A 23,607-nucleotide genomic window follows, 5' to 3' on the forward strand; every position below is an offset into this window, starting at 1 on the left:
CATTATGCCGGTGATATTGGAAAAAATTGGCAGCAGATTATTTTCCAATCAAAATCAAAGTCCGCGGCCAAGGCTAGGGAATATGAGTGAAAGCAATTTGACACTGTTGATTAAAGACGCTTAGAGAAGCAGGCATTCCAGGTCATAAATTCCGGGGTGGAGGTTCTGAAAAATTGGCAGGAGGTGGTTTGATTTTATATTCTTCCTCTTCACGTCTGCTTCCACGTCCAGCTCTTCTCCTCAGTCTCCTGAGTATCAGACTGCAAGCTGACTCCACATTCATCTCTCATCTCCTCCGTTGCTACAGAACCCTCATTTTAGCTGAGCTTGTGATGTGTCCCTCCTGATGGTGGCCAGGGAGACCTGAATAAGTTGTGGCCATGAACAGGCTTAATGAGAGCACCTCTGGCGTCTTCCCTTCAGTGGAGGGGGCTTGCCGCCTTCCTTCCTTCCCTCCCCCTGCTCTGGTTAGAATGAGGAGATGAGCTATCTTGGACCACAGAGATGAGAGAAACACCCTATCAGTGTCAGAGCAACAGGTGGAAGAACCATGGGTTCCCAGTGTTGTGACACCTCTCTATTAGCCCCAGGATTATAGACAATCAAGTGTGTCGAAAAGGAACTCTTAGCTTGTACTACCACTGCGTTGGGGCTCTTTGTCGTAACTGTCCTCATGGCCTTTCCCCTCTTGGTCATCCATCCTCTTTCACTCCTCCTCCTGCTGCTCCCTCCCCATTCCCGTCTTCCCCTGCTGTGGGACCACATCATAGAGACCAGTGGCTCTCAAACTTCTATTTGGATAACGATCAGTAAGATGGGCCTTCTTAAAATGCAGGTCCCAGGTCTTTCCTCTAGAGGTTGTGGCTTAGGACATCTTAGATGAGGTGCAAGGATTTGCATTTTTAGGAAGACCCTCAGTGATCTGGGCTGAGAAGCACTGATGTAGGTCTGGGCCCGATAGGACGTAGATTTCCCGAATCTCACTGAGCATTGGTCACTGCACCCCAGTGAGGTCTGCAGAGCTGTACAGGTTGAACCTTTGTGATATCCAAACAGCTGCTCTGTTGACTCAGCTTCTTCCAGGCTACCAGGTCATGCAAGGACTCAAACCATGGTAAGGGACAGCAACACTATACCAAAGTGTTCACTTAACACAGTGGAGAAAACAAACCAATACGTTGACTGCATTTTTCTTAATGGAACTTGTTGCTTTTTTAGGTTTTTATTGTCAGTAGTTTGGCTTTGGTTACTAACTCCTGTGGGATAGTCGTATGTCACCTGTGGCTTGCGGTTCGCATTTATTTATTTATTTATTTATTTATTTATTTATTTATTTAGTGTGTATGTGTGTGTGTGTGGCAGTGGTGGGCAGGTGGGGGAGGTAGCACATGGTCTTGTGCATGCATCTGAAGGCTGGAAGGAGGTGTCAGATGTCCCATTTTGCTCTGTCACTTGTGATAGGCTCAGTCACTGGAGCTGGAACTAGGCTGGTGGTCATCAAGCCTCAAGAATGCTCCTGTCTCTACTCTCTACAATGCTGGAGTTACTGGCACATACTTGGCCACACCTGGCTTTATGGGTGGATGCAGGGTGGGCAAATGCAGGTCCTCATGCTTGCCCAGTAAATGCTCTTCCCCACAGAGCATCTCCTTGGCCCTCCTGAGCTTTTTGAACTATCCTTGAATTGGAGTTGCTGTGTAACTCTGTGAATGACATTTATTCATTAAGACTACCTGAACCAGTTGGTACCTTCTGTGATAAACTGTTCTGTAGGGTGGAGAGACAGAGGGATGAGAAGTGGACAGCCCTGCATGGAGATGCAGACAGACAGACAGCCTCCTACCCAAGAGTTAGGGTCATTTCTGTGGCAGCTCTCTGAGGGAGACAGGATGATCTGACCCAGCTTGAGGTCTGAATGGAGGGACACAGGTGTCTGTCTGTCTTTAGAATGGATATCTTCTCTTCTGCCAGGGCATTTATAGAGTAAGTCTTCAGCCCTGCATCATTTCTGTTTTGGGTAACTTGAATGGCTATGTCAGCCGATAAGAAAGTTAAGTAGCAAAGAACAAAGTGTGTTGGGCAGAGGGTGGAGGGGGACATGTTGACAGCTGTAGTTTGTGCAGAGTTGGACCATCCTGTGCATTCATGCAGATTCTGGCCATGAGGCTGACACTCAGGCAAGTGTGAGGCTCAGAATGTGCTTTGGAGATTTGTAGATATGTAGTGGTGAGGGAAGCAGGACATGAAGGGCTCATTCCAGACGGATATTTGATGAGAAGGCACAGAAGGCCACAGAGGGACTTCTTAAGCAAACAACTGTCTCATGCTAGGGTGACCAGGACTCAGACTCCCTTAGACTCGGTGTCCTCATTTCTAAAAAACACTTTTCTCCTCTGGTAGTGCTTGTAATCACTGCTCCGGGAAGAGTATCACAGTCTTCCGTAACTGCTGTTTCCTAGAGTACCTGTAAGATGCAAGGCATTTGCACGATATGTTCCCTGAGGGAAAGGACAATCTGATTGCTGTTTATTTACTATCACGTCATTTTTCCATGATGGCCTCTCACAGTTGAGTTGTGTTAGCATTCATTTTCTGGAATGTTTTACGCATCATTTCCTCTTTCTGAATCCATAAAAAAAAATCTAGGCTGGAGTGATGGTTCAAAGATCACCTGAGGTACTATAGCTCAGACACATGGCCACAATCTCATGAGTTCTGATGGAATTAAGTGTGCTGGGATTGGCCCACACTGTATAAGCAACAGAGCTGTTGCTATTCAGTCATAAGGACCAGAGTTTGGATCCCAGCACCCAGGTTGGGTGGCTCACAACTGCCTGTAACTCCAGTTCAAGGGATCTGATGCCCTCTTCTGGTTTGGGGGAGCCTCTATACACACACGTGCACATACCCACATGAGCACAAACACACAGATGCATGCACATCTGGAAGTACATGTCCCTGTCCCTGTTCTTCCAGGTTCACACCCTTCGGGGGGTAGGTTAAGCTATGGTATCTTTTTCAAGAGTGGTTTGTGACCTTTACTTGTCATTTTCAATAAAATTTACAATTTTGGGAATCCTCATTCCTTTCGCTTGTGACTGTTGATAAAACTGCTTTGGAATCACTACTATTACACGCAAGGGTAAAATTAGACTGTCTATAAATATGCTTATTTTTCCCAGTTGTTATTTTAAAGTGCTAAAAGAAAACCAAAGAACTGATTCAAAGGCCAAGAACAAAAGTCACTGTTTTCATTTGTGTTGAGCTTGGATCTCGAGGCTGATTTTGTTTTTGTTGTAAATTGTTGCCAGCAGCTTGGCATTTGGTTTAGTGTGTTTCTTACCCTTAAGTGATTATTCATGGTCCCTTAAAGAGGGATCTACCAACAAGTAGGTTTTAAAAAGTTCAGTGATCAATGAATAATCTTTTTTTGAAAACCTGGCGGATATACTTAGATTTCATTGTAAAACAACTCCTTACAAAGAATTTGAAGACTGTGAACTTAATTTGCAGAAGAGTTTGTGTATTAGTGGCCTGGAGGCAGGAGAAAGCATCCTATTATGTAAATATTTTTGCATATTTTTGAGGCATTCTGGAGCTAATGTAGCATCTCAATCAAATTATATCCTTAATTGGTCTGGATAAGAAAAATAGCTCATTTGTCTCTGGGTCATGGGATTTTGGGGGGCAGTTCATCTACTTCCTGTTTTAGAACCCTCTGGGAAGGTTTCTCACACAGCTTGGGCCTGTCTCAGCACACTCACATGGACTTCTGAGAGAAGGCCATGCCTCTGCTCCATAGCACCCCAGGTGACCTTTGGGCTCTGTGCAGGATGGCAGCCCCTGCTTGGGACAGAGGCTGTGGGGACTGAGTAAGGACTGCATGAGGAGGGGAATGCCACCATCATGGAACACAGAAGAGCATCTACAACCACACTCAGTGTTAAGAATCCTCTTCCATGGAGCAGTAGAGTCCAGCACCATGGGACAGGGCTAGAACCACTCTGTGACATCTGTCTCTACCACGGTCTTCATCTGTAGTGGCAGTCTACATCTGCACTTGCTACACTCTCAGTTCCAGAGAGGATCATGGGAAGTCAGACTGTGTGGTTCAGTCTTATCATGGAGCCTGATTCACAGAGACCTCAATAGGCCCCCTAACCCCTAGTAGCCAGGGAAGCGTTGGGTGAACTTGAGCCACATATGAGCCACACACACCTGAAGGCCCCAGCTGATTACATTTCTGTTGCTGTGTCAAATATTCTGGCAAAAAAAAAAAGAAATAAGAAATCAACATAGAGGAGGAAGAGATCATTGTAGCTCACAAGTCCAGGTTATCGCCTATCTTTTGGGGAAGTTAAAGGAGGACCTCAACCAGCTAGTCACATCACATGTATAGCCAAGCAGGGAGAAGTGAATACATTCACACTGCCTGCTTGCTTCGTTTTAGCTAGCTTCCTTCACTCTTTCACAGTTCAGGGCCCAGCCTAGGGAATGGTGTTACCCACAGTGGGCTTGATCAATTAATAATCAAGACAATCCCAAATAGACATGCCAATAAGCCAACCTGATCTAGATAATTCCTCAGTCGGGGTGCTCTCTCTCTCAGGTGGTTCTAGATTATGGCAAAATGGCATTTAAAACCAACCATCAGAAGGCCTGTTCACACAACATTCACACACATCTCACTGTCTAGCTGAAGGGAGAGTGCTATGGTTAGTGTTCACTGCTACTTAAATCAGAATAACTTCACTAACACAAGATTTCACCTTCTCAGAGCCAGAAGAAAAAAATTAACATGGTTTGTGTTCACATGAACACAGTTCTCATTTCTAAAGTGAATGGTTATCGATATATCTATTTTATTTGAAGTGTGGCCACCCCAAAGGGGCAAACTTAGTATGAACTAGTAGGGCACCCCCTGAGATATTTTATTTAAGGCTCATGTCCAAGCAGATGTGAGTTTCCCTCCTCTGAGTCCCCATGGAACTGGGCATCTTTCTCTGGCATTTTTGCTTAGTTGTCTTATAGGCCTTATTGTTGTATAAGTTAGGGGGAATTCTCTCAAGAATACAGGATCTAAGCCTTGGCATCTGGAGCTGAAGATCCATGTCTCTCTTTGCCCCAGACTGTGGCCAGACACAACATGACATGTTGTTCACTGTTACATTTCTCCCAAAACAAGTAGAGTCTAACACAGTAAACAGGTAGTTAGCAGCAGGCCTCTCAAGAATGGAAAACAGTACAGGATGCTTTTACTGGGAAAGATAGGAAAGAAAGTTCTGGAAGCCAGGACTTAGTGAGCACATCATGGGGAGCAGTCATCATGTGAGTAGGTACCATAGGTATCGGAAATTAATGTAAAGATAATGCATGCATCATGGTGGGTATCAATGCTTTGTAGTGTGGACATGAAGGAGAAAAGGGAAGAGGTGGTGTAGAAAGGAAGGAAAGCTCTAGTATTTCAAAGTTTGGCCTCTGTCTTTATCTTTTTTCATGTGTGTGTATGTGTGTGTGTGTGGCCATAAGAGAATAACTTAAAGTGAGTAGGCTATTAAAAAATACTATCAAGAATTACTTTTGGCCCATGGGTTCCACAATTTAAAAAGCCCCAAATCAAGGATATGTCTGTGAGGGCCTTCTGGCTCCATCATCCCATGGTAGAAAGGCAGGGCGTGAAAGTATGAATCCATGAGAGGTGGTCTTTGACAGTGACATCAATCCATCCCTGAGTGTGGAGCATGAGACTTAAATATCTCTCAGTGTTCTCAGTGTACTCCAAGTCCTCTTTCTTTTCTTTTCTTTTCTTTTCTTTTCTTTTCTTTTCTTTTCTTTTCTTTTCTCCCTCTGTCCCTCTGTCCCTCTTTCCCTCCCTTTCTGCCTTTGTTGCAACTCAATCTGTAGCGAGGCTGCCCTGGAACTCACCATGTAGCCCAGGCTGGCCTGTGACTCATCATCTCCCCACTGTAGGCTTCTGAGTGTGGGTTTAACAGGCCTGTGACGTCACACCCTGCTAGGCCTGACACTCTGTCAACACCTCTCTTGCTGGCACTCTCGGCTGTCACCTGACTTGTGACTGTTTGCCTGTGCTGAGATGCTGGGGAAAGGTGCGTTGTCAGAGGGCCGAAGCCACTGAAATGTCTTCTGAGAGTTCTCTGTGTCCAGATAGTAAAACACCAAGCAGCCACCATATTAATATGTAATTAAAATGTAGAATTTCATTTCAGCGATTGTAGCATCTTGGGATTTTGTAATGTATTTAACTCCATGGAAATGAAGGCTGTCATTTAGAATTTAGAGGAGCAAGCAGCTTCAGGGAAACCTCAAGTGGCTGGCAGGTGTCTGGAGTTGCGATGGTGAATCTTTTCTGGTTGAAGTTTAAGCTGTGGTCGTGTGTGACTCTATGGAATGAATCAGATGTCATTTCACATGGAGAGTCCCAAATGCTAGTGGGCTACAGGAGTATGTCTTAGTTAGGGTTACTACTGCTGTGATAAAACACCATGAGCAAAGTTTATTTGGGGAGGAAAGGATTTATCTGGCCTACACTTCCACATCATAGCCCATCATTGAAGGAAGTCAGGACAGGAACTCAAGCAGGGCAGGAACCTGGAGGCAGGAGCCGATGCAGAGGCCATGGAGGGGTGCTGCTTACTGGCTTGCTCAGCCTGCGTTCTTAGAGAATGCAGAACCATTGGCTCAGGGATGGCGCCACCCACCATGGGGTAGACCCTCTCCCATCAACAACTCATTAAGAAAATGCCCTGCAGGCTTGTCTACATCCTGATACTATGGAGACATTTTCTTTATTGAGGTTCTCTCCTTTCAGATGACTTTAGCTTGTGTTAAGCTGACATAAAATTAGCTAGCACCGAGCACCTGTAAAGACTCTAAGAACACAGACTCCCAAATCCCACTGGAACCTGCAGCTTTACCAAACTCCCAGGCTCTGCTGCTGCTGCTGGCTTTCATAAATTGGGAAGCACAGGTTCAAAGGAGTAAAGCCAGTGGATGGTTAGCCGGCTGGATGTGGTTTAAATCTCGTCTTTTTCTCACAAACAAACACAAACCATTAATTCCTAGCAACATTCTTTACAAGACAAATTGGCATTGAGTTTGACTACTTAAAAATATTTTATTGATACTTACCTGGCAGGGGAGATACCATGATCATGAAGGTGGTTTTCCCAGGGCGAGGCTTATCCATTGCACTCTGGATGTGCTGACCCCTGCGATTTCCCTAAATGCGGGAAACTCGACTGCATAATTTGTGGTAGTGGGGGACTGCGTTCGTGCTCTCCCCTGACTTTAAAAGTTTAAAAAAAGGCCGGGCGGTGGTGGCGCACACCTTTAATCCCAGCACTTGGGAGGCAGAGGCAGGTGGATCTCTGTGAGTTCAAGGCCAGCCTGGGCTACCAAGTGAGTCCCAGGAAAGGTGCATAGCTACACAGAGAAACCCTGTCTCGAAAAAACCAAAACCAAAACAAAAACAAAAACAAAAAAATATTTTATTGAATTTATTTATTAAGTAAATAATTCTTGTTTCAGCTAGGGGAGCTTAGTACAATGCTACTGCCCACCTATTGTATGCTGCTCATACAAAAAAACACCATTTTTATTAAATTAGTGGACAGAATGAATAATTAAAAGTGGGGATGAGGGCTTGGAGAGATGGATCAGCCAGTAAAGGGGTTACTATACAGCATAAGGACCTGATCCCATGACCCAAAACACATATAAAAAAGTCAGGCTTGGTGGGAAGCGTTTGATTCTAGCACTGGGCAGGCAGAAGCAGGCAAATCCTCAGGATCCTGGCTAGCCTGGTCTAATTGTTGAGCTCCTGGCCAAGGAATGACTTTGTCTCAACAAAACAAGTGTAAGACACTTGAGCAAGGACATCATAGGCTGGCTTCTGCCCTCCACATACATGCACACTCATGCATGTTCATACACTCAAGCACACATACACATCACACACACAAACACATGCATGCATACATACATGATGGGTATGAGTATACATAGTATTATTTGTACCAACACAGACAAATGGAAAGATAAATGGCATATTTAGTTAGTGTTTCAAGGTGTGGTGGTTTGAATGAGAATGTCCATTGTCCTGGCTAATTTTATGTCAACTTTACACAAGCTAGAGTTATCTGAAAGGAGGGACCCTCAAGTGAGAAAATGCCTCCATAAAATCCAGCTGTAGGACATAATCTTAATTAGTGATTGATTGAGGAGGGCCCAGCCCATGATGGTTGGTGCCATCTCTGGTCTGGTGGTCCTGAGCTCTATAAGAAAGCAGCTTGAGGAAGCCATTATGAGCAAGCCAAGAAGTAGCACCCCTCCATGGCCTCTGTATCAGGTTCTGATTCCAGGTTCCTGTCCTGTGTGAGTTTCTGCCCTGACTTCCTTAAGTGATGAACTGTTACGTGGAACTGTGAGTGAAATAAACCCTTTCCTTTCCAAGTTGCATCTGGTCATTACACCCTTACTAAGACATCCCTCATAGACTCTTACATTTGACTATTCAGTCCCCAGCTGGTGGAACTGTTTGGGAAGGATTAGGAAGCATGGTCTTGCTGGAGGAGGTGTGCCAGTAGGGGTGCACTTGGAAGTTTCAAAAGCCCACACCATTCCCGGTTACCTTTGTCTTTACCTCCACCTTGTAGCTGAAGATGTAAGCTCTTGGCTCTAACGCTGTGGACTCTAACCCTCTGAAACTGGAGGATGAAATGAAATGCTTTCTTTTATAAGTTGCCTTGGCCATGATATTTTATCACAGCAATAGAGAAGCAGCTAAGACACAAAGTTACTATAACCGTTGATTTTAATGTGTCCACTTGACCAACCCATAGAGTGCCAAGATGCTTGTTATAACATCCTGGGTGTTTCTATAAGGGTGTTTTCAGATGAGATTATCATTCAAAGTGATTGACCTAGTTGTAGCTAGAGTTTTCTTGCCTGGCCCACAGTCAGGGCAAATCTCTCTCACCTACCAGTCCCACAGCCTCAGACCCAACCAAGTAAACACAGAGACTTATATTGGTTACAAACTGTATGGCCGTGGCAGGCTTCTTGCTAACTGTTCTTACAGCTTAAATTAATCCATTTCCATTAATCTATACCTTGCCACATGGCTCGTGGCTTACCGGCATCTTCACATGCTGTTTCTCATCATGGCGGCTGGCAGTGTCTCTCTGACTCAGCCTTCCACTTCCCAGCTTTATTCTCCTCCTTGTCCCGCCTACACTTCCTGCCTAGCCAATGGCCAATCAGTATTTTATTTATTGACTAATTAGCAACACATTTGCCATACAGACCATCCCACAGCACCTAGTAAAGCAGATTGTTCTAATTAAGTAGTCGAAAGCCTGAAAGAATAAATGGGTGATGCTGTCTAGAGTGAGAGGTGCATTCTACTCACACATCACTGGCCTTTGCACTCAGACTAGAACTGGCCATCAGCTCTTGAGGGTCTATGACTTTCTGACCCATCATGTAGGTCCTGGGATTTGTTGAATTCCATAATTAAGTGAGCCATTTGTTTTTATAATAAATCTTTACTTCTCTCCATACATCTTCTTGGCTCCTTTTCTCTAGAGAGTCTTTAATACAGTTACATCATAACTTTATTCTTTCTTGTTTTATTTTGATGTAATTTCCAAAGTACTTGGAAAAGTAGGGTACTAGAGGCCCTATTTTTTGTTTATTATTTTAAAGCTGTGGTTTTTATTCCATGTGCATGAATGTTTTGCCTGTGTGTATGGCTATGCATCACATGCATGCAGTACCTGTAGAGACCAGAGGAGGGCATCATATCCAGAGAAGGGCATCATATCTCCTGGAACTGGAGTTACAGACAGTTGTGAGCCTCTATGTAGGTGTTGGGAATCAAATCCAGGTCCTCTGTAAGAGCAGTTAGTGCTCTTAACCATGGAGTCACCTCTCCAGCCCCTAGAGGTCCCGTTTAGATCATGTTTCTGCCTCAGGCATTCCTTGTTTGTCAGACCACACACAGAGCACAGGAATGAGATGCATTTTGTACATGTTGACTTCAGCTCAGTGCAAGGCTGAGTCCAGCTCGTGCATCTTAGAACACCTTCCTTGAGAGGCATCGTCCCCCCATTCAGGAATGGCTGTTTATATCGTAGCCCTTTCTTCTAGGCATGAGCAAGACAAGACAGGGCAGAGGATGGATGAATACCTGGTGGTAGATTCTCCTTAGCAACACTATAGGCTGTCTGTTCATTGTAGTATTTTATGACTCGAATAGTCTTCCAGAACTTTCTTTAGAACCAGGACACATAGTTTCTGTGAATTATGCCAGTCTTATTAGCCATTATGCACTGCCTTGAAAGTCACGATGTCCTGGTATGACTTCATTTTGATCTTTGTAAAAAGAGAATTGTTTTAAAAAAAGAAAAAGAAAGACAAGCCTTCATCACCAGTGTGAACACATGTATTTAGACAGAATCTTGTGCAGAGAACACATGGAAAAAATTATAATTCTTCCTCTTCTAAAAATATTGACTTCATTAGTAAAATGGAGATTTTTTTTTGGTTGCAAGAAAAAAAAAATCCTTTCAGCTGAAAAATGGGAAAGAATTTACTAAGTTTGAATAGCTAAAAATAACTCCTGGGTCTTATTCCTGTCCCCCTTCTTTGGAGGAGTTTACCTGATAGTGCTATTACAGGACATTCCAAAAGCATGAACATTCCTGACATTTTCATAAAATCAGGAGTTTGTGTCTTGTTTGAGACATGGGGGAACACAGTTTTGCTTTGTGTGTGTGATCGTTCCTGGTAGGAGCCATGACATTGGGGTCTTATGTGAAAGTTGGAGAAAGCAAGCATGTAAGAATTCATAGCAGAGTGATAGAATATACTGCCCAACACTGCCTCTCCAGCCTGGTTAGAGTCCACTGTAAACAGTGGCTGCAGACATGAGCAATGCCTGTCTACAGTCCGTGTTGTTATTCTAGGGCATCACGCTGTCTTTCATTCCAGAATGATCCATGGCTAATAACTGTGAACTGTTGTAATTGTGGGATGCCCAGACACTTGCAAACAGCTAAGTAAGCACAAGGATGGTAGGTGATCAACTACTCAGGTGTCTTGGGGCATCCAGGCTAAAGTTTGGCTAAGAGCACTTGGTCTCTGTTCCTTATGCATATTGTTTATTCACTTTCATATATGGATACACTGTCCTTTGGTGTGTCAGCACCAGACCTATGCAGAACAAGGATGCTGAAGCCATGCCCTTGGTGTAGAATGTTTTCAGACCACAAGTCTGAATTTCCAAGTTGACCTGGCCTTCAAGGACCCATAAAAATTCCATCTTGGTTTATAGTAAAGTTTCAACTACACAGTAAGTGAGTTTCGGGAAAGATGAATTAGGCAGTGAAGCAAACCCTTTGCACACCCACGGACTCAGTTCTTAGGAGTTTTACATGATCAGCACCAAAAGTCATGCTAACTCGAAAGACACCCCATTCATGGGAAAAGCCTGGGCCGTGTTCTTGAATGTTATTTAGCTCTGTTTCTAAGAGTGGATTGGCCACGTGAACTCATAAGGCCCATGATACCATGGGTATCAGATTCTTATCCCACAGCTGTGGCTCAGGGCACATTGAACAATGGCTTTAGGTTGTTGGACTGTGTGAATCATTTTGCACCAAATGAAATCCCTTATTGAGAAATTCAGGATTGCTTTGCTAAAGTGGGTATCTACTGAATACCTCAATGCCACCCTTCCATCTGATATAGTAATCTGTTATCTGGATTTAATTATGGAAGGTGAAAGTTGCTGGGCAGCCTGATGGAAATTTTTAAGTCCTTTCACGCTGGGCTGGCTGTCTTTTCAGATCAATCTTCCTGCTAATGACAGCCAATACTTTCATATGTGATTACAGGCCCGCTCCATCTTTTCATAAGCAGAGACTCTTTGGAATCATATGTATTGATCTTTTTAATAGAAGTCAGGAAAAATAAAATTACTCTGGCTTCTTGCGGCAAAACGATGATAAATGAGAACTTAGAAACTTATGGGAGAAATTTTTTTCCTGCCCCGGATTATTTTAATCACTAAAAATGATGGTCTTTTTAATAATATTTGCTTTCCATTATGCTCATTTGCAGCCTAGCCAAAAGTGGTTTCTGTATTGCTTGTGTGACCGCACCGAGGCAGAGGCCACTGGTGTTCCCGTACCTGCTGGTGACTCAGGTACAATGGCCCCTAAAAGGAGGCAAGGAGCCAAGTTCACGGTCTCTGCAGTAATTGCAAGATGGGTTTCCGTAGAAGACCTTTGGTGACCAGGAGCGTGCTGTGCACTTCTTTCTCCATTTGCCTGAATGCCCCCTGATCGCACTGCTGTCTTGGAGCCTTTGTTTCTTTACCATCTCCCCTTTATTTCTCATTTGACCAAGTCTAATTACTTTCTGATGGTTTTTTTTCTGTTTTGCTTTAGATAAAGCATAGGTGATTCTTTCTCTGTGGCTTTGGTTACTTACTGTGTGTTCCTGGAAGCAGTAAATGGTGTCTTGCTGAAAATGAGAAGTCAAGCATGTTGGATTGGGTCATTCTATCGTCTTTCCCCCTAAAGCTATGACCCCCTTAGGTTGTCTCTTATGTTGGATGATGGGGTTCCTACTTTACATTGGATCAAGTCCCCTGTTCCCAAATGAAGGCAGTTTGTTTTTGTCTTAGGGTGGAGGCATAGAGATCAAAAAGCACCAATGCCAGGACATAAAGTAGATCACAGAAGAAATGAAGGAGGACCAGAGCATCACAGATTTCAGGCCAAAGTGTGCCTTGCTCTGTTGGAGAATATTATTTTAAGGCATGTTACTTTTGTTTATGTTGCATTTGTTTAACTCTGTGAAGCTGTGTTACTGTGCCTGTCTACAACACCTGATGGTCTAATAAAGAGCTGAACAGCCAATAGTAAGGCAGGAGAAAGGATAGGCAGGTCTGGGAGGCAGAGAGAATTAATAGAAGGAGAAATCTGAAAGAAGGAGGAGTAGCCAGAGAAGTAGGAGGACATCAGGGGCCAGCCACCCAACCACACAGCAAGCCATGGAGTCGGAAATAATAAAAGGTATACAGAAATAGAGAAAGGTAAAAGCCCAAAGACAAAAGCTAGATGGGATAATTTAAGTTAAATAAAGCTGGCTAACAACAAGCCAAGCTAAGGCCAGACATTAATAATTAAGATTAAGCCTCCATGTGTGATTTTTTTTGGGGGTAACTGGGTGGTAGGCCCCCAAAAGAGCAAAAACAAACAACAACATTGCTCTGCTTGACTGGGTCCTGAATGGATGTCTGTGAGCAGAAAGCTTGGTCCTGTAGAGATGCCATGTGAGAAGCCTCCACAGGCCAGTGGTCTTGCATCACTGTGATGGAGCGAGAATCTCTCTCATGTGCTTATTCATCCTTCATTTCCTCTCTTTCACCCTGCCTTTTAAAAAGGAAGAGATTGACTCATTAAGAAACACGTCATGTTCACAAGCTCACCTTTCAACTTTGTTTAATCTGGTTCCATCCAGACTTGATGGAGGCAGTGTTAACTTAGAGGCAGTGTGAACCTAGGCTGTGTGCAGACAGTTTTCCAAACCGCATCTGTGGAAATGTCATCAAGTCAGCCACCAAACTTCACCCTAAGACTGGGGGAGGGGGACTTTGGAGGGATGCTGCTCTGGATGTTCATGGAAGGCAACAGGCAGGCTGAGGATTGAAGAGCCGGTGCAAGCCAGATGAAAATTAAAGAGGAGAGTGAGGGAAGTGCTTGTGTGGGAGCTGGAGTTGGGCACCCCAACATGTCTGACATACAGAAAGGGCCCAGAGACCAGAGTGATCACTTCATATGGTCACCCAGAGGTACAGAAAGTCTAAATTTCCTTGCACTTGGGAGAATCTGGTGATTTGAAGGCATGCTTGGTGTGTCGGCTGCTGGGTGAACCTTGTGAGTGGTGCTGTCTTTGTGTTCAGCTCAAGGCCCACGGGCCACATGCAGTGCAGGGTAGCTGTGGACACCTCCAGCATAACCTCATAGACTGACTTCAAACACTGTGAGATTTCCTTGCCATTTTAGCTGTGCATGGTTTTGCCGACAGGAGTGTGTCATGATATCAAAAGGTTGAACTATACTCTTCAACTTTGGCCACATTGTTAGATTCCAGTAAAAGTTAGTGCTTGGACAATTGTTTGACTGTTTCTAGAAAATTGACCTCAATATATCATAGGGTCGGAAGAATCCTAATACCTGAATGTTGATACCTGTATGAAAAGTGCAGGTTTTAAAAAGAACCATGGGGCTGGGGAGATGGCTCAGTGGGTAGAACATTTGCTGTGCCCAATGTGAGGGCCCAAGTTCAAGTCCCAGAACTCAGGTAAAGATGGTTGTAGTAGCACAGGTCTACAGTCCCTGGCTCCTGTAGAAGATGTGAGGAGGAGACGAGAGTCCCAGGAAGCTGCCAGACTAGCCAGCCTGGTGTGTACAGCTGTAGACAATGGGTCATGTCTCAAACTGAGTGAGAATGAGGGCAGCCACTCAGGGTTCTCCTCTGACCTCCATACATGCACTGTGGCACATGTATGTATGCATTTGTTTATGCGCATGCATGTGCATGCATACGCGTGCGCGCACTCACACACACACACACATTCCATCTGATGAGAGGAAAGACTGGACATAGGCATGATTTACCTTAAAGTTGGCCAGTTGTGTGCTCATGTGTAAAAAGCAAAATATTAAGGGGAAGTGACTGATGTACTAAGAAGTAAATCTTTGGCAAATACGTCTAAAGTTGAGGTAAAATATACCTTTAACATGTATTTCTTTGGTAGTCTTTTCACCATGAAGAATTTATTAGTGTTCTCAACCGTATTTGCTGTTATAGCTCACCCCTCCCCCTACTCCACACCAGAAAAATGTTTGTTTTATATGAAAACAAAGATGTATATTGACTTTCACTCTTTGGAAGTTTGACAGTAAGAAGAATTAGAAATTACAGATCCAACACTTACAATATCTGTTCTGAGTTTGGGGCATTGGGTGGAACAGTAGAAACTGAGCAATCAGTGAACTCTTCTAAGCTCTGTGCTGCCTGTGAGCATTTCTGTGGATACCATCAGCTCTGTGGACTTTCTCAGTCTTGGTCTTCCCATTAGGAAGTGACAACAGCCTTGGTCATAGTGAACATCGCAGGCCTTTATAACAGTTTGGATAATGGGAAACAGATGGATAACACAGGACTGGCTAGAGGTGAATAGTGAGCAGAAGAAGAACAGAAGCTCTAATTCAGCAGAATCAGGAATTCTGGAGATAAATTAGAGGAATGTTGTGTTTTAACTAACATACCTCCATTAACTGTCCCCTGTTTCTTCCACAAGCCAGTCTGTGGCTGCATCCTTTGCAGCTACAATGGCTGCATTAAGAAGGCTCTAGAACCTTGGATAATGTGTAAGCCTATTTGTAGACTGAAGAACAGTGGAGTGCAGAGCTTAGTGTCTCAAGTCTCCATGTCCATAATTAATGGACAAAAATGCGCACAAGGTAATGTACCTTCCCCATCTGTCGTTTAACACACATCAGAGGATTCCCCGTTTCTCAGTCCGTGTGCAATCTGATGTCAAGCTTTCTCTTTTTACCACCTGTGGGAAGAGGCTCCTATGATCATGCTGAGTGCAATTCTGTCAATGGTGTGGAGGTCTTTAGTGTGGAGACTCGAGCCTGCAGCAAGGCACTGTGGGTCATTTCCTTCGTTGCCTTCACTCACTGTTTTGGGCTCACGCTTCTGCATCTGCTTTTGCTACTCTGATCTTCTCGGGCTCCCGAGGGATGTGGAGCTGAGCACACTGACCTGTTCTTAGCGGTGTTCACTCTCACCCCCTTTTCACGGACTCTCATATCCAGGATAATCCCAGCCATCTATCTGTATAGCTCTCTAAAGACCTTTAGTAGAGGAAGCCTCCCCATGTGACCATGTGATGTGGGCACTGCCTGGCCTGTTTATGAGGGTGTGGGCCCTGGACAATGCACTCCTCATGGAGTTGGGATGTTGTTATACATGCCTCTAGTGGGCTACTTTATTCTTTCTTCAGGTCCAGAGCTGTCGACACTGTACAGACTAGGGGTCCATCTAAGGGCACTATTAATCACCTGTGGGGAGCAGTTTCAATGGCTTACCTACTAAGATGTCATCAGGCAGGCTGCCCTGGCCCTGCCTCTGAGTCAGTCACCCTGTTGGGTACCAGTGAGAACATCAGGGGCTGGAAAGTGTCTGAGTCCTCCTTTCTGAAGCCAGAGAGCCCAGAGCTTATTTAGAACAACCAAACTAAAACGATCCCATGTGATGGATGTGAGGATGTACAGAACTTGTCAATTGGAGATGCTTCTGGATAAACTGAGTGTTGTCTGTGATAACACTCCTTAAGAATCCAATCTACCATGATAAAATCTTTATTCCTTCATTTATTTATCTCAGAAACATTTGCTTAGTACCAATGAGGTACCAGGCACTAATCTAGACACTGAATCCCTTATCAGGGATCACAGGGCCCACTGGAGGACATGGGTTGTTGGCTATGATGTGGCAGCCTGCCCTATCCTCAGGCCTGAGAAGGAGCGATGCTCCAGGGCAGGGGACAGAGGAGGTGTGCTAGTTCTGCCCGGGACTCATGAGAGGTGTGGACCCCCCTCCCCTGGGGACCACAGAGCCACTCCGAGGGAGGAATGAATACTTGTGCTGACTTGAGTTGGAATTTTCCAAAGGATACAACTTTATGGAGAAAGGTAGTCAACCCGAAGTGTATTTTCACATGATTCATATTTATAGAGAACAAAAACACTCTTTTCCTTATGGTTGTTTGATATTTACTGTTTACATTGTTGCTTAAATTCTACATTTTAAAATTCTGACCCCACCTTAAAATATCTATTAGTAGAAAATTAAGAAGGGATAGTCAATTTTCATCAAAGACTTTTTTTTTTTTAAAGAGAATTCATTTAATTTATACTTGGAATGGGTTGTTGAATCTACTTATGCACATAAAAGTAACTTACTTTCTATGGAGCATCCTAGATAATTTCTTATATGAACCTTATTTTAAACTGATTCACTTTTTTCCTACTGTGTGACAGCTGTGTGCCTGCAGATGATTGTATTTGATGATGTTGGGCACAGATGTACGAAGTATCTGGTCCTCTCACTCCTGAACCCAGGGAAAGTGGCAGACTTTGAAAGTGCAAATTGGATGCGTGGCAGCTGGCAAGAGAGGAACGAAGATCATTTGTTTGCCTTTGGAACTTGATAACTGTTAATTCTTCATGAACTTGGCCCCTGCCAAACATACATTGTACTTCTCTCTGATAGGAAATTCATATTGTTAAACTCTCTGTGAACTCAAGGTATTAATGTAGAGTGCTTACTAGCAAAAATGACTTTCAAATGTCAGATAAAATTAAATAACATGGCTTAATAAAATAAGCTTGTTTCCGAAAATATGTTTTTCATATTTGTGAAGGAGTTATCTGTCCAGTTATTCAAACCAAGATATTGCCAGCACAGGGAATAGAGACACTCTTTTATCAATTATCAAGGGGGCCATTGATTTTACAAAGCCAATTAGAACAGATCTGGAAGGACAAATAAATATTAGTTTTAGAAGCATTTCTTTTTAAAAAGCAATTCAGTTAACTAGACTTACTAAATGAAAATAAGACATCCTGTTTGTAACCAGAGGCACACTTTGCTATAGGGCATGCTTGGAGGAAGCTTGCTTTCAAATATTGTCAGTTAAATGACTTCACATAGACACCCTTCACTTAGACACCCTTCATATGATTTGCTCATAAGCTATAGGTTCAGATTTCATGGTTACTGAGACATAATTTGAAATAGGCGAACATCCCATTGTTGACTGGATATTCTGTCGACAAGGAACAAGTGACCAAAACTGCAGGTCTGAACACTAGGAGCCGCTCGTGGCCCCTGTGGCTCACGTTGTTGGCGTCAAATGTGAACCATCATTTACCACAACTTCTTGCCCAACATTAAAGCCATCTGGGAGGAAGAGTTGAGAAGCCTTTCCTGATGGTCTCCAGAAGAGGAGCTTCTCCAGCAAGGACACTCACAACAGGCTAGGAACAGGAACTGGAGGATCCGGGAACTACAGGATGGGGTGGTGGCTTCCAGAACCAGTTTGTTCCTGCTTAGAAGGTGTTTTAGGGAAAGTGTGTTAGTCTGCTTTCTGTTATTTGTAACAAAGTACCTGAGATAAGTAACAAAGGAAGAAGAGAAGGTTCCTTTGGCTCTGAGTTTTGAGCTTCAGTTGATGGTCAGTCTGTCCTGCTGCTTTGGGCCTGTGGTGAGGCTGTCCAGCATGGTGCAAGCATGCTGTGGAGCTGAGTGGCTCCCCTTCTGACTGCTGGGAAGCAAAGGAGAGGGAAGAGAGCAGAGTCCCAGAACCACACTTCAGGGAACTCCCTCGTGATCTAAGACCGCTCTCTAGGCCCTACTTCCTGAAGGTTCTTCCACTCTTGATAGTACCAAGCTGAAGACTGAATCCCAACACATGGGACCTTTGGGGGAATTCCAGATCCAATCTGAAGAAGGATTCTGGATTGCCTGGTAATGGGAGGGTTGTGGTTTCCTGGGGCCCTGTTCTTCTTAATCAGTGCTCACTTGACCTGTGACACCGAAGAGGTGGTCGTTTTGGTAGGGTGGCCCCAGTGAGTCTGACTAGGATAGAATGATAGTCCATCTGTAATGAGGAGTTGACCTAGTGTTCTGTCTTTATTGGGAACAGACACCCTCAGAACTAGGCACACTTAGATTGCTGTTGTGGGTGAAGGCCAGGGTCTGTCCTCTTGAAGGCTGTGTTACCAGCTCCAGGACAAAGACCCAACTGACAAAGATCTTTCTTATCAGTGTCCCGACTGTCACCTCCAACTGACTTCCTGCCACCCTCCCTGCCTGAGCACTGCAAGTGCCATAATCTCACTCACTAGATGCACAAGACTGAAACTAGTTTTACTGATTTTAATGTTAAGATCATTGGTTTTCTTTTGCCTCATTTACAGGTATGCTGACAGAGGTATCATTCATTGGAATTTGGTAAAGAGCCAACAACATTTGGGAATGCAAGAGCAAACATGGATGGAACTTAATTTTCCATTGTTTTTCCCCTTCAGCAGACACTAGTCACTCACACATGTTTTCATACCCCGGTGGCATGATCACGTAAAATATGATGGTAGCATGTCAAGCAGGGCAGCTTAGTTTTAACTGATCTCTTTCTTCCTCTGTCTCCCCATCTCCTTTCAGAGCCCTGGCCACTCTTGTATTCCCTTATGTAGCTGAGGAGGACCTTGAACTTTTGGGGGCCCTTCCCTTCTGACCACCAACAGGGCTGGTATTAGAGGCCTATACCACCATGCCCAGGCTGTGTGGTACTGGGGATTGAAACCAGGGCTTCAGGCCTGATAGGCAAACATATCCCTGGCCTCTGATATTTATTTTAGAATGTTATTGTCTATTCAACCTGGCATTTAAGTTTCAATGATAGGTTTGATTTTGAACTAAAAAATCTAATTAAACACAATTTTAAGAATAATACTTGTATATATCAATGTTGTTGTATGTTGTATGTTGAATTTTTTAGTGGAAAGTGGTAAAACAGAAAACTTTCCATAAGAAGCAATCCTTTGTGTTGAGACTCTGCAGTCCTGCCTTGGCTGCCACATGGAATAGAGAGCACAAAGTGCTGGTGTTCCTTTGTGTCTTACTCTTGCGGTTCTGACAGAGAACTTGGAAATGCACTTCCTGCTTCAGTGGCCTCAGTGACAGGACACGAAGGATGACCACTGACATGTTTCCATCCTAGAGCTGTCATCAGTGGACAAAAAGCTTTAGGCTTCCGCGATGGTTCCTTGCATGTGCCGAGTTCATTGGATTAAGAGCAGCTGGGTTGGGACCCGGGTCATTGATGGACACTCTGGTCACCAATCCTTTTCTCTTCTTTGGTTTTCTTCTTCTTCTCTTTGTAGTGCAGAGTTGCTTTGCCTCACTGGGGCTGGGCCACCTCCCCTCACTGGTTACTCATTTCTCATCATTGTAACAAACACGGAAAGAAAGCACCAGGCTTTATTTTGGCTCACGGTTTTGGAGGTTGGACACGTGGCCAGCTGGCTCCAATGCTGTGGGCCTGGGGCCTGAGGCTGAGCACTAGAGGCCAGAGCAGAGTGGAGAGAAACAGCCGGGTTCATAGCAGACAGGAGAAAGAGCAGGGCAGGCCGAGGAGTAAGGCCTCAGCAACTCTCTTACAGTGACCGCACTCCTCCAATAGGCTCCTTTTTGAGAGTGCCCCTTATTTCTCTACAGCACCAGATTCTAAACCTGTCAGTGTACGAACATGGTTGAAGGCTGATGGTCTAATGTCCCTCAATGGTTGGGTCACTAGCTGGGTCCCAAGCCTTTGACATGAGAGTCTTTGAGGGGCACTTCATATCCAAACCATAACAGCCATACTTCATGTTTTCACAATCTCCTCCTGATTTTATAATCTTTATGCCCTAAGCTGTGTATGCATGCCTATGTGTGTGTATGAGTGTGTATACATAAAAATGTGTGTATGTATATGTGTTGTGTATGGATATGTCTTTGTGTATATATATATATATGTGTGTGTGTGTGTGTGTGTGTATTTCTATGTGTATATATGTGTGCTTGTATGTATGTCTGTGTATGTGTGTGGGAGTATGTGTATATATGTGTGTGAGTGTGTAGATATATGTGTAGCTAGAGTTTTCCTACCTGGCCCACCTCAGGACAAATCTCTCTCGCCTGCCAGACCCACAGCCGCTCAGACCCGACCAAGTAAACACAGAGACTTATATTGGTTACAAACTGTATGGCCGTGGCAGGCTTCTTGCTAACTGTTCTTACAGCTTAAATTAATCCATTTCCATAAATCTATACCTTGCCACGTGGCTTGTGGCTTACCGGTACTTTACATCTTCCTTGTCCTGACGGCGGCTGGCAGTGTCTCTCCCACCCAGCTTCCTGTTCTCTCAATTCTCCTCTCTGTTAGTCCCGCCTATACTTCCTGCCTGGCCACTGGCCAATCAGTGATTTATTTATTGACCAATCAGCAACACATTTGATATACAGACCATCCCACAGCATATATGTGTGTATATGTATGCATGTATGTGTGTATCAGTGCACAAATATATGTGTGTATGTATGCACGCAGTGTAGGTATCCACATGACAATGTAAATAAATAATTTACTATTATCAACAAGAACAAAACAGTTGATATAACTAATTGGACACACGTCAAGGCCATGAATATTTTATAGGATCCAACATGTGTGATGTGAGGAGTAGACTGGACTGGAGACTTGAGGGGATGGTGTGGGACTAGGGATCAAGGAGAGAAGACAGAGTGAGAGGGTGGTTTTGTGTGCTCCCATCACCCATGCTGGTAATGTGGACGACTGACTTGATTTTCTGCCCATAATCCAGACACACACCAGCCAGCTTGCTTTCCTATAGTGTTTAGGATAAGTGTGTGTCTTAAAGGCTCCTGTGTTAGGGGCTTAGCCCCAGAGTGTCACTGTTAGCAGCGTGGGCCCCAGAGTGTCAATGTTAGAGGTGTGGGCCCCAGAGTGTCTCTGTCAGAGACATGGGAATTGGCCAGGTCAGTTTGGAAGAGATTAAGATAATTCTTGTGAACTTTGACTTACTTATATTTTAGCTCTTCCTTAAAAATTGCATTTTCCTCTGGTGTGTGTGTCTGTGTCTGAGTCTGTGCATATGAGTCTGCATACATGTGCCACTGTGCACCGGTGGTGTCCACAGGACAGTCCACGGGCGCTGCATTCCGTTCCTTCCTTTCATCTTGTAGGTCCCGGGGTGGAACTTGGGATGCCAGCCTTGGTGGCAAGCACCTTTCCCAGCTGAGCCATCTTGCCTGCCCTCTGACTTATTTCTTAAGAGAGACCTAGTATTACAAAAGAAACGAAGTGGCATGCCAGCCGCTTGCTTCCCTCCGGCCTCTTCTCTGGCTGTGTGATCTTTCTCGGGGTTCCTAACTGGAACAATGCCAGCTCCCTGGAAACCTAGACCAGACAGTTGTTATATCCGGATTCTCTGATTTCTGCCGAGTCTGGGACATTGCTACTTGCCTGCATTTGGTCAGAGGGAAGTCTCAATTTCATTCCTTAATGTTGTGATGTTTCCCTCCTGTCTCCCTCTCTGTAAGACTCGCAGGGACTTTCTTTGATTCTTATTCTACATTTCCTTCTAGACTACATACATACATACATACATACATACATATATGTATATATATGTGTGTGTGTGCACATATTGATGGATTTAGTGTGTGAGTACTTGTGTGTGTGTGCCACGGTACACATGTGGAGGTCAGGGAACAACCTGTGGGATTCGGTTCTCTCCTACCACGTGGTATGAAGGGTTTGAATTCAGGTCTTCAGGCTTGTCAGCACCTTTACCTGCTGAGCCAGCTCACCGCACCCAGACTACATTGCTGTTCTGTAGGACGAGAACTGGAACACAGATGCATGCTGCCTTTGCTGGTGCAGTTATTTTAATAAAATGCTGTTACTGGCATCCCAGAAATTCCTTCTGCCCCGCTGTGTCTCCCCGCCCAGCAGTGTCTCCCTGCCCAGCACAGCTCCCTGTTTCACCCAGTCCTGATCATAGTTCCATATCCATCTATCCCCCGCTCTCCATCCCGCTCTGTGAGCGAGCGTCCAGCCATGCCCCTGCCCCGCTGCATCAAGCCGTCCCACTCGTCCGTGAACACTCTGACCCAATGTCATCCTCCCCAACCCAATGTCAGTGAGCTTTTAAAACCCAGCCCTGGATCCCTCCACTTCCCACCACTTGGTTTCCTGTTGCCTCCATAAGGCAATGGGCGAGGCTGACTTACAGGTCCTGGATGCCTCCTTCGGCCTTGGCTGCCTCTCATCCCATCATCCTCTCCCAGGCACCTTTTCTCATCCGTGCCCTGTTCCTCCTCAGAGTTCCTTGTGCACCACCCTCTCTCCTGGACCTGGTTGCTTTCTGTCTCATCACCCTTCCTGTCTCAGCCAGATTCCAGGGACCACTTCGCCCCCTCACCACACACGCCTGTGGCATCCTAAATGTCTACTTTGTGCGTATTTTCAAGTATTTATCTTCACTTTGCTCACACCACTTTCCCCTCAGTCACAGGTTCTTGGTGGTGGGAATGGCCAGGGCTATGCCGCTCCCACTCTGTACTGCACAATACATGGAAGGCGGAATGTATTGTTAGTTATTCACGGCCTGGATGAATTTCCTAAGCTGCTTAATTGCCCATCTCAAGTTTAATGTTCTTGGAGAATGCTAAGAAAATTCACCTTTGAGACATAACTGTGGCGTGTCCACATTTCCTCATTCCTCGCCATGCCTGTAAATATGACTTTTGGGTCAACTACAGCATTTTCTAAGACAGGCCTGCCTGATGTTTGTGTTCCAATGATTTCCTTATGTCTCGAATGGTTCCTTCGAGCCAAGTCTGCGCCTCCATCCTGCAGGAGTGATTTCT

The 23,607-nt window shown here is 44.6% G+C and overlaps 1 non-coding gene across 1 annotated transcript; it reads left to right on the plus strand.

The window, feature by feature from the left end:
- Positions 1–7,141: 7,141 nt before the first annotated feature.
- On the plus strand, positions 7,142–7,305 carry LOC131922991 (U1 spliceosomal RNA). Its single transcript, XR_009382454.1, has one exon. It is a non-coding gene; the product is annotated as a U1 spliceosomal RNA (small nuclear RNA).
- Positions 7,306–23,607: the final 16,302 nt, after the last annotated feature.

This window comes from Peromyscus eremicus, chromosome 12, assembly GCF_949786415.1.
Source record: "Peromyscus eremicus chromosome 12, PerEre_H2_v1, whole genome shotgun sequence".
Lineage (NCBI taxonomy): Eukaryota > Metazoa > Chordata > Mammalia > Rodentia > Cricetidae > Peromyscus > Peromyscus eremicus.